This window comes from Tupaia chinensis, unplaced genomic scaffold (assembly GCF_000334495.1).
Source record: "Tupaia chinensis unplaced genomic scaffold, TupChi_1.0 Scaffold000052_1, whole genome shotgun sequence".
NCBI classification, from domain to species: Eukaryota; Metazoa; Chordata; class Mammalia; order Scandentia; family Tupaiidae; genus Tupaia; species Tupaia belangeri.
This window is the reverse complement of record NW_006159510.1, coordinates 455160-467491: the sequence shown is the minus strand read 5'-3', so window position 1 is coordinate 467491 and position 12332 is coordinate 455160.

Sequence of the window (12332 nt, the reverse complement as noted above, 5' to 3'; positions counted from 1 at the left end):
AATGTTTCAGTCTCTCCTAAAGAATGTGGATAGTGGTATACATTAAGTGGAGACATACAATGTTTCTATTTAAAAGAAGGAAAGAAGAAAGAAGAAAGGAGAGAGAAAGAAAAAAAGGAAGGAAGGAAGGAAGGAAGGAAGGAAGGAAGGAAGGAAAGAAAGAAAGGAAGAAAGAAAGAAAAAGGAAGGAAAACCTGTTGATGATGACTTGTTTAGTATTCTCACCTGAGCTGATCTGAGGTGTATATCATCCTGGGTAAAATCTCTTTACTACCTAAATGATGTATAGCAGTTCAACGTATAAATAATAATTAATAATAATAAAATGAAGAAAAAAAAAGAAAGGTCGTGTGAATTGCTTTAGGTCCTAAGGTCATACAGGTAACCAGTTGTAAAATGAGTTCTTGGTCTAAGGGTCTTGCTATCACACCAGGATGGATAGTAATGAAGTAAATGATATCTCTCTATAGAAATAAAACATCTTGGTTCCCATTATCAGCTGGTTTCTATCAGTTACTTGTTCAGCTACTCTGATTTTCTTTTAAAAATAAGTGAAGTGGGACCAGCAATTAGCGTAATGGCTATGTCGCTGGACTCTCATGTAGTCAACTGTGGTTGGAGTCCCGGACCTGGTGGCTTAAACTCACGCCAGGCACGTGTGCATGCGTACCCAAGATCCCAAGAGGAGAACGGAGGAGAAGGGATTGCAGCGTGGCCATCACCCCTGGGGAGTGATTTCTCACTTTCTGTCTCTCTCTGTCTCTCTGGTGAGTGCACGTGACCTATAGCAAAACAAACAAACAAACAAACAAAAAAAAAACCTGAAAAAAAAAGTGAAGTGTAATGTGCTAAGAGCACTTATTCTGAAGAAAAATCACCTGGATGCAACCACTGAGGCTTTGGGATAAAAATGCAGGCAAGGGGCACAGTGGTATAAAAGCACCACTCTGAGACAATCCCACATGGAAAGATTCACAGCTAAAGTCCACAACCCTCCTAAATACACTTGGCCCAGACACTTAGGCATGATTGTGCTGACTGAAGGCTTGGGCGGATAGCAAACCCTATGTGGGGTGCTGCCTTTCTTTTGCTCTCTCTTTCTCTCTTTCTCTCTCACTCATGGAAGACATAAATAATCTTTAAACAAAGAGGAAGGCAAAAGTCACAGGTCTACCCAACAGAAGGTGCAACTGGCACCTGTACTGGTAAGGCACAGGTTGACCTGTTCAGCTACTGCAGGAATAGGCGTGCCATCCAGTGCTCCTGCTCATTATTGGTAGTTACTGGGTTACAGTAGCTGGGAGGAGAGCATAAAAATCAAAGTTTATCAATAAAATTGGCAAATGCAATTTTACAATTCTGTTCTGGACTGTTTAAAGAAAAATATTCACAAAGAGTTCCAGTCAAAAGCAAGGAATCATGGAAGTAACAGGGGAGAGGTAAGCTCCAAGACCATCAGAAACTATAATTTGCATGAGAATTTTAGAATAAAATCAACAGCTCTAATTGGCCCCAGATGTTAATAGGTAGCCAGGGGCATATTATGGAACATGGATGAAGAGAACTCCATGTTCTGTAATAGAAATAATTTGTTTCAAGTGTTGAACTGCTGGACACGCAGCTGCAGATGTGCAATGGCCATTTGTTTTCCTTTGCTTCTCCTGGTATCCCTCCTTCCAGTTCTGTTATAAAAGACTTTTATTCCTCTTGGTATAACTTAAAATACAGGCGGGAATAGGATCAACTTTCAAGATGTTTCTTTGGGTCAGTTCCTGGAGATAGATGAATAAGACAGGGCTAGAGAATGAATGAGTTAGGGTCTCTCCCCATGCTCCAAGGATAGCAGGGGGTATAGTTAAATAGTCATTTAGCAAGTCTGTGGGGTCCTAACAGCCCCATCAGCCACCCATTTTCTCTAGTTCTAGGAGTCCTATCTTAAACAAGTGCATAGCCTTTGTCCAGTTCTAAATACACTTCAAACTTAATTTAGAAATCAATTCCTACTGAAGGACTAGTTGAGAAATGGTTAATGGGTTATTCCTCTAGAAGTAAAATTTATTCTCATAAGACATTTTTTTCAAACTGCAACTCCTTTCAGATTCACAAAGGAATACATTCATACTGCTTCAATTTTCTTCACTGAAACTTGTCTTTTAGGAAAGAGGAAAGAGATTTGGGGCCATGCTAGCTTCCATGGGGCCTCTACTCAAGGTCAGCCACCGCCCCAAGTAGTCACCTGCCCATCTGCAAGTCTAAGAACACTTTCCTTTGCACGACTGGCTACCACTCACACTTTCCAATTTAAATGCATTGACTGCACTGCTCTGCCCTGTCTGCTAATGCCAAGCACAGCTGCTGAGTGTGCCCTGATAGGCCGAGTCACTCTCACACCACATGGGCAAAGAGCAGTCTTAAAATAAAGAACATTTCCCCCCTGGATCACAGTGACCCTCAATTCCTTGCAATGCCCAAGGAAAGACACTTGTCTGCTGAGGTCTTACACAACTAAGGCTGCACCCTCCCCCAGATCTGCCCCAGAGAAAGGCTGGCTTCCAAATCACAGCAGCTTATGCTCTTGGTTTTGCAACATCAATAAATGAAAGGAGAGAAACAGCTTAGTGTTTCCCAGGTCAGGAATTCTGCCATAGTGACCAACACCCCTGGGAGTTTGGGCTCTGTCTGAAAGTCTCACTCACAATGGCACTTCAACTCCTCTTCAATCTTTTCCCCACTGAATGCTTATCTTCTAATTCATCCCTTCAGTTGTTCTGGAGCCACCCTTGACCTCTCTCTTTCTCTTTCCCCTACATCTAGTCCATAATGAAATTCTGTCTGTTTAGCTTTCCAAATATATCCACAATCTGACCATTTCTCACCATCACTATGGTGGCTACACTGATCATAGACACATTTACTGCAGGAGCCTCCTAACTCTTCCAGACCAGCTCTGGTCCAACAGTCTAAGCAGCACAGTCTGATGACAACAGTGCTCTGCCCCGAATGCTCCCCAGGTTCCACACCTCCCAGACTTTGCTGCAGAACCCCTGACTCTTCTCAGGCTGCAAATCCAGCCAATGGCTTCCATGGCTCTGACCCTTTGTACTTTTTATTCTTCTTTCTGATCATCTGAAATGGTTTATTCTTGGACTCACTGGGCTGATGACTTTGCTTACATTTTAATTCCTCTTTGAGCCCATTCTGAATTACTTTTTTAAAATTGATCCCTCTGCCTGGTGGTGGTGCTGTTATCCGGCTATCCCCCCCCATACCCCACCCTCCACAGCATCTACCTCCCATCTAACATCTATCCATTCTAATTATTCACCTGTATTCTGACCTTATCTACCAAAATGTAAACTGTAAAATGTCAAGAATTTCCAGATGCCTTGCACTGGCTTACCATCACTGCCCAGGAAAATATGTCATATGTGTCGAGTACTCAGCGAGTATGTATCAATTGGCTGGTTGAACAAAAAGGCCAAACAGCTTGAGAGGCCTTCCTGAGAAAACAGACTGATCTTTTGCCCTTGGAGTAGTGTGGCTGCTTCATTCACCAGGAGGAGCCTCATGCACTTTCTTGGCCATGCCAGTGATTGAAAGCAGCCATCAGGAGCACTTTGTCTTCCGTGGAAGCAATTTTATCAATATAAATCTCTATCATTATCCGAAAAAGACATTAAGAGGAAGACATTCTGTTTCCTGAATTACCCAGGATTAGATTAACAAAGTTCATTTATTATTAAACCAAGGTACTATTAGAATACACTACCATGCTACAAGGCCTGGCTATGGAGGGCTAAATGATTTAAAAAGATTATTAACCCCTGCATCCCTTAAAAATGTCTGAATACGTGTTTGAGGAATTTTAGACAATTGACCACAGTAACTGCATATTTCTAATTTTTAGTCACAAATGTAAACAAAGAGAAGCTCACTCATGTACTGCAGGTGTGTCGGGACAAAGCACTGTGAAGGTCATTAGGTTATTTGGCTATCTATTGCACATTAAATCAACTAAGAAACAGATTGCCTTTTGCCTATTGATGTATTTATTTTAAAAGTGACTTTGGAAAGTTTTACACAAGGTGTTAAAAAATTGGGGTAATTAGGTACTTTTTCCAAGCACCGGAAATAATCCTGCAGGAAGATTGGCTGCCCATGGAGCCAGTGTCTCAATCCTCTTTGGGAATCCTATTCTTTCATTTGTTTGGGTGGAGACATGGGAGGATGAGAGAAATAGAAATCCGACCACACTGTGTAGTATTCCTCCCTGGTCTAACTAACATTTAGCTTCTACTCACTCATAAGGAAGACATTCATCATGAGTCAGCTGCATGCAGAGTTCATCTGCAAGTTAAAATTTAGGAGAGGTAAAGAGAAGAAATCTTAAGGATAAAACAATAGAGCCCAAAATGTGAGGCAAGTATTTGGCCCAGGAGACACACGCAGCTGAGTACTAAGAAGCTACTTGAGGTAATGGCTTATACTCATTAATGAAAACTCTGAACTGTTAATGGAAGCAGGAAGTCATAGAATATTCATGACTCATGGGCTGAATGGGATGTGTGGCTGGGACTCTGGTGCATTGAACAGCTTTTCCAAAGCCCTCTCCATTCTTGAGCAAGTTTAGAAAGAAGCTTCAGCATTTATGCTGCATTGATGTTAGTGAAAAATATTGGGCCAGATCATCTGTTTTAAATCTGGATTTGTATGACCTTTGTGTAGTGAGGACAGGGAAAGCACTATTTTTCTCTACATCTACTCTATCTCTTCTATTTAAGCTCATTTTATTGAAAAGAGAGTATACTGGCTTTAGCTACTGAGGTATACATGCTTGTGTGTAAGTGTGTCAGACAAGAGTTTGTGTGATGCCTTCTTACATACCAGGTGAGCGGGCCAACTACAGTGGTATCTCCCACCACCACTCTGTGTATCACTTCCCATCAAATCATTGCCTAGTTTTGTCAAACTGACAATCAAACACATTGGTAAGGAGCCACCTAAGTCAGTTGACCAGAGGTAGCTACATTATTTTGAGGAAATAGGCATGGGACATATATCATTAAAACGTAAAATGACCAGAGGCATAGTACTAATAATAACAGTGATGCTAGCTCACTTTTTTTGAGCTATCCTTTTGCTCCTGGCATATTCCTAGGTTTGTTACATTTATCGGTCCATAAACTTCACAATAACCTTGCATTAGTTTACTAAGGCTGTGAAGTACCACATAGCTGGCGACTTAACAGAAAAAAATTGTTTCACAATTCTGGAACCTGTAAGTCCAAGATCAAGGTGTCAGCAGAATTGGTTTCTTCGGAGACTGAGAAAAGTTACAGTTGGTGAAATGGTTATGTCGCTGGACTCCCCATGTAGTTGAATGCAGTTCGAGTCCAGGACCCAGTGGCTTAAACTCACACCGGGCGCGTGTGCGTGCGTGCCCAAGATCCTGAGAAGAGAATGGAGGAGAAGGGATTGCAGCGTGACCATCCCCCCGGGGGGTGATTTCTCGCTTTCTGTCTCTCTGTCTCTCTCTGTCTGTCTGGTGAGCGCACGTGCCCTGTAGCGAAAACCTTTCCAAAAAGAAAAGAAAAAAAAGAAAAGTTACCAGGCCTCTCTCTAAGCTTCTGGCAACCCATGGTGATCCTTGGCTTGCTAAAGTATTCACCACTGTCACCTCACTCTTTAATGGCTCCTTGTTCTGTCAGCAATCTCTGCATTTATCTTCACATAGAGTTCTGGGTGTATCCACATTCCCTCTTTTTATGAGGATATTAATCATACTGGATTATGACCCACAGTACTGACCTCAGTTTTACTTGTTTACCTCTATAGAAATCCTGTCTCCAAATACAGTCACATTTTGAAGAACTAAACATTTACTTCTTTTTTTTTTTTTTTTTTTTTTTTTGGGGGGTTTTCACTTTAGGGAGAGGTTTTCACTATAGGGCACGTGCGCTCACCAGACAGAGAGAGAGAGACAGAGAGACAAAAATCACCCACCAGGGGGGATGGCCACACAGCAATTCCTTGTCCTCCATTCTTCTCTCGGGATCTTGGGCACGCATGCACGCACACGCATCTAGCGTGAGTTTTAAGTCACCAGGTCCGGGATGCGAACTGCAGTCAACTACATGGGAGTCCAGCGACATAGCCATTACACTAACTGCTGGTACTGACATTTAACATTTGTTGTGAGCATAACTCAACCCAAAATAAGACTTTCTAGGTACTTTCTGAAATTATCTCTAGCTCGCACATGTGGAAACCAAGGCACAGAATATAATACAATTTACTAAGGGTCACACAGATAATGAAATGGCAGGGGCTGAGATCCAGTGCAGAGGAGCTTAGTCCTACTCTTTTCTAACTACTCATACTGTTTAGTTATTATGATATTAGGAAATTGGTCAAGAAGTGGAAGGTTTATTCTGTCTAAATTTCAAATCTTTTAAGATCCAAGGTAAAGCAAATTGAGATATTTTGGAAGACTTTTGAACTTAATGAAATACTTGTCTTATTTAATAGAATGTTCATGTTCTCCCATTTTACTCCTTAATAACTATACTTTAAAATACTTAAATTTAAATATAGATTTCTATTCTGTGCTCGTGTAAGACTTGGGATTTCTTACCTAATTGAATATTGTCTGAATAATGTTATGGTCTCCTTATTTCCCCCTCTTGCTGTTCTTTATTCCTTCCTAGAATACCTTAAAATGTACAGGTTAACAGATGCACAGATTCACAAACTATTTTTGCTAATTCGTTTATGTCAACTCGGGGTAAATACAGAAAAAAAAAGGCAATAAATTACGGTATGGAGTTTTTTTAGAAAAGGTAGTAGTGCATGAAAAGCCTTTTTCTGTATGCCTTTCAATTTATGTTTGAAATACGCAGCAAAATTCTCTCACCATATCTATAATACACAAGGAGAAAAATTAGTATATTGATTTTTCCTGAAATTTTTTATAAGTATCATTTAATAATCTACAATTGGTTCACAGAATCAAGAAAAATCTGGCTTGGGTCATCAGGTTGTATAGTAATTAAGGAGCTAGATTCCACATGGTTGACTCTGCAGTTTGAGTCCCAGACCTGGTGGCTTTGAAAACATGCCAAGCGTGTGTGTGTGTGTGTGTGTTTGTGTATGTGTATGAGTGTATGTTCCCTAAATCTCAGGGGGGAATAGAAGGGAGAGTATTACAACATGGCCATTCCCTGTGGGGACTGATTATTTCTCACTTTGTCTCTCTCTCTCTGTCTCTCTACAGTGAGTGCAAGTGTCATATGGAAAAAATCTAAAAAGAAAAAACAAAAAAAGAGAAAAAAAACAGCTTTCTGTCAGTTATAGGAGTGAGTTCTATATTTTCCTTTTTTGTGACCTCTATTTTATAACTGTACTGCATTTTAAGCACATCTCATCCATTCTAAACTATTCTAAAATGATGCAAAGCTTTGCCTGAGCTAGCAAACAGGCTTTGTCTTGCAAATAAACTGGGATATCTATTGCTTGCATATATATTTTTACTCTCCCTAAAAGAGGAGATACTACTTTTAGACCATGCCTTGAGATCCACTCACCCAGTCTCTAGTAGATGTCAGAAACAAATGGCAGAGTTGAGCTGAGGGATGTAGGACAGTTCTAGAGATCAGCAGAAGAGGTCAGAGCTCTGTGTATCAAGGAAAGCTTCCAATTTCAGATCTTAGTGTCAACATGCCCTGCATGGGTCTTAGTTCCTTCATTTCGTCAGTCTGTGAGTGGAAATGAAATATTGCCACCATATACTGCCCCTCTTATGTGTAATTCTTAAATCTAGAGGAGGACTTTGCATGACGATGGGCACAAGTGAACCTACTGCTGGGTCGTGAACTTCTTTTCCAAGAAAGACTCACAGCTCTGAGAATCTGATCATAGGCTTCGCATGTGTGATCTTGCACTAGAGACAGGCCAGCTTCAGCACCATTCTTTGGTTATAATTTCAGTTTTCATCCTGCCTCATGCATCCATAGCATACATTTACCCTGGTCACTTCCCTGTTTCCCTGCCTTTTTCTCTTAAACATTTCTTATCTGGTTTCATATCATTTGATTACTCAACAAAATTCATTATGTTCATAAATTCCTTCATCGTTTGCACAAAGTAGAACTCAGAGAGCAAAGTCTATCATATATGTCTTGCAAGCACATAAGAGGAAGTTAATTTATTCTAATGTACAATCTCTTTCTGATGAGAGCAACCATATTATTCCAATTAGAGATCTAATTGCAGTGACTCACCAAAATGAGAACTTCATATTGACATGAATTAGTAGTATTTTAAGATATTATCATAATAGTGCATTAAGTAATAAGAATGGTAAAATATTTAATATTGGTCCTCTGGATACAAAATAGATCTAATTGCATATCCTTAAGTATTGAGCTCAATAAACGTGATTATTCTAATACTGCCCCATAAAGTTATAGGCACATATAGATGTTTGGGCGTTAACAATCTAAAGTATTTTTCTCTCAAATGGGATATAAAACTGTATGTGTCCTTTTCCTATGATAGGGCTCTGAATAGCACAAATTAGAATGTAAAATTGAGGGCCAGTCAGGAGCAAAGTGGTTAAGGAAGGTGGATTCCATAGGACTGACTGCACAGCTTGAACCCCAGATCCTGTGGCTTGAAAATCATACCAGGGTGTACGTGCATGCTGAACTCCTGAAAGGAGAATGTAGAAGAAGGGTTTGCAGTGTGGCCATCCTCCCCTGGGGTGGTGTTTTCTCAATTTCTTTCTCTTTATCTCACTCTCCCTGTCTTTCTCTGGAAAGTACACAGGCCCTTGTAGAATTTTTTTAAATGTAAAATTGAATGATAATTGCATTAGTTGTTAAATACATTTTAATGAATCCCATTTTAGACATGCAAACACATGAGCTAGCAGATTTGTTCCATGACATCAAGAACTCACTTCTTGATAACCCAAAACATTGAACATTAGAAAGAGTCATAAAAATCCACTAAAACTACTACATGTTGCACTCAGAATTTAAGGGAATTTTTACCTCTCCCTTGTCCTCCGTCTCACTGGGGGAATACAGAATAGGCAGAGATTCCATCTTACGTGGCTGTGTGCACCAGGGTGACTTACGAGGACTAAGGTCATTCCAAACACTCAGGGACTCCTTCCTAGCTGACTGATGATGGATTTGACTATGAAGGGGAGAAAAGGATGGAAATAGTTATAACCACCCTTCATTCACTCAACAGTTCTGACCAATCTTTAAATATGTTTTATTTTAGCATTGGTTAAATTGACAATGTTCACAAAAGCTGAAAAAGAAAATTCATGGATTTTTCTCCCCAAATGAAATTTTCTGTGACTTGGTATTTAGTATAAAGAGAGAGAGAGTGCTAGAGAGCCAAATAGTCATACAACAAATTTTCACTCTGTGTTTTATATAGGACATTTCAAATTTTCCACAATCAACATCAGTATCACCCAAACATGGATAGTATTAAAGTTCCAAAAATAAATGCAATGCCGATTTTGCCAAACTGTAGAAATGTAAGTTGTATTAAGATTCGTATACAATTTCCTAGCATTTTACTCTTCTGTTATGTGTGTGGGAATGACAGAATTTGGCAGAGGTCATTCATGTTAATTATGTGGAGACATTCATAAGAGAAGGCAGTATGCCAACATTCTGTAGCCAACCAAGAGTAAATTCCTGATTGACTCTTTTCTCTCTCAAGCATTTTTAAATAATGCCTTCAAGAGAAATTAAATGCATGCTTAAATGCGTGCTTCTGATATAGATCACAGAGGATTTTTTAAAAATCTGTACACCATACCACATGATCATAAGTAGTTTTTAATGCAGAAAACTACGGTTTATCTTAGAAGCAATTAAAAGCTTCTCTTAGATGTTGCTAGCATGACATCCTCTAAGCCATTAGCTTTCTGAGGGTCAAACACATCTCATTGACTCTAAACACCTTGTTCAGCAGAGATTGACCCCTGTATGCTGTGTTGTATCATAACTAGTTTTCCTGTGTCATTATTTTCTGATCCTTGACCTGTGAATCTGTGTGATTGTGATGGACAGGAACATTATTCCCAATATGAAGTGATGTATTTACGTTGTCTTTTGGGTGGAGAGAGACATATTGACCCCCTTGATAACCTTTTGATTTTTAAGAACTCAACGTGTTTGATGTTTTATGTGTGTAAGAGAGTCCTGGAGCTGGATCATCTCTCCGAACTCATGTTGTCTAACTTGGCAAGTTGGAGACTAAGGTCTAGGAACCTGACCTTTGGACTTAAATGATCAAACTTCAGAGGCTGGTATTGGGCTTTTATAGAATCCAAGATAAATGATCAGGACCCACGAACCTTGGAAAGGATGGTGTCATACTCCTAGCTGGAGAGGGAGACTTGTGCTTTCTTCTGATGGGTGCTCTGTTAGCAGGAAGGCAGGAAGAGCCTGGAGACTCCCCACATAGCCTTTGGTGGCAAAGATGATATTTAATGCAATAAACAACTATTTGCTGGAATTTGGCAGTCCTTCCTTTTCTCATTTCATCATGCAAAAGTCATATGCTCACACTCCAGGCTTGCCAGGATCCACTGCAGAATAGCTGGCCTCAACGACTGTTTTTACATGACTTATAGGTCTCACCAAGACCTCATCTGCCCTTGGGTAATGAGGTATCCACACAACAATGCTACTTCCACTCAAGGCTTAACTTCAGGCTAAAAAGCCATTGTCTATTTGGTTGTTTCTGAGAGAAGCTTTATTGTTTTGCATTTTGTATAGAGATTGGAACTGAATTTTATTAGAAACTGGCTTTCTTTTATTCTTGATAATCCCCCAAAGGACTGCTGTAATGAGTTAATATCTTTAAGCCTTCAAGTCCATCTTCACTAAGATTTCTCATTTTAAACTGCTCTCAGAAACTTTTTTTTCTCCCTTCTCCTTCTGTGAGAGCATTAGTTCTTATATTGATCTACTCTTACCTCAAACTTAATACAGAGATGATTGATGTTTAAGTATAGAGCCAATAATGTAAAAATTAATCAGTTAATATTTGTAAAGATCTGTAAACATAAATTAATCTATTTAAGTGCTAAGCATGCCTTAACTATTACATATGATTATCTTTAATATATTTCTAACTTAAAGTTTACAGATATATATTGGAGATACATAATCTAGATTCATGATTCTCCTTGTGTAGCTTTTTGAAATCTCCGTGGAAGTCATAATCTTCCATACTTGTTCATTCGAAGTATTAGAAGTTAACTCTATTTTGATCTCTCTTTCAAGAGGGCAACTTTGGGGACTTCTTGAAGAGGAGAGAAGCTTTCCTGGGAAAATTTCTAAATAAAATGGGATGACCAAAGCCTTCCTTAATGACTAGAGTTAATTCCACTTTTCCTTCTTTTGTCCCTGTTGAATGTCTTAATTAAAGTATGATACCAATGAATGTACGGGTTATATATTGCATGTTTAGAAATTTAAGTTTTAGTATAACAAATAATTCTTGAGCTCCTGTTGGTCCAAGGTCTCTAAACACTAATATACATCCTTAGTTACACAACATAAATGGGGATTTTCAGAAGGGCCGATTTTGGCAGAGAGAAAAATAAATAATTACATTGTCTTCCATCATTCAATCAGTTGTTTTAGAGAAGTATGGGCAGAAAGGATAAGAAACAAAATAAAACTTATCATAAATGGAGAGGTAACAACTTTGAGTGGTTGATTTTTTTAAAAAATCTATTCATTAAATTCATTTAAGAAACAGTTATTGAGTGCCTATCTTTTTCTTGCACTATGTTTGACCCTGAAAATAAAAATAATAAATTAAAAATTACAGTCTAAGCACTGGAAGAGATGCCTGTAGCCAGTGGCAGAGTTAAAATGATATAGAATTATATACACATTGTGGTAGGTGTGATGGCTAATTCTATGTGTCAGCTTGACTGCGCCACAAAACACCCCAACAGTTCTTTCTAGGTATGTCTGTGAGAGTGGTTTTGGACAAGCTTAGTGTCCGAGTAGATGAACTCAGTAAAATAGATTGCCTTTCCCAATGTACTAGGCATTATCGAATATACTGAAGACCTGAATAGAACAAAAGGTGGAAGAAGGAAGAATTTGCACATGTACCCTTTTTTCTGCCTTGCTGCTTGAGCTGAGATATCAGCCTTCTACTGTTCTTGGAGTACATACAATAATATATGCATATATTGCACATATGATGCATACATACATGCACACACATACACACTCATATATATATATATATATATATATATATATATATATAGATTTATT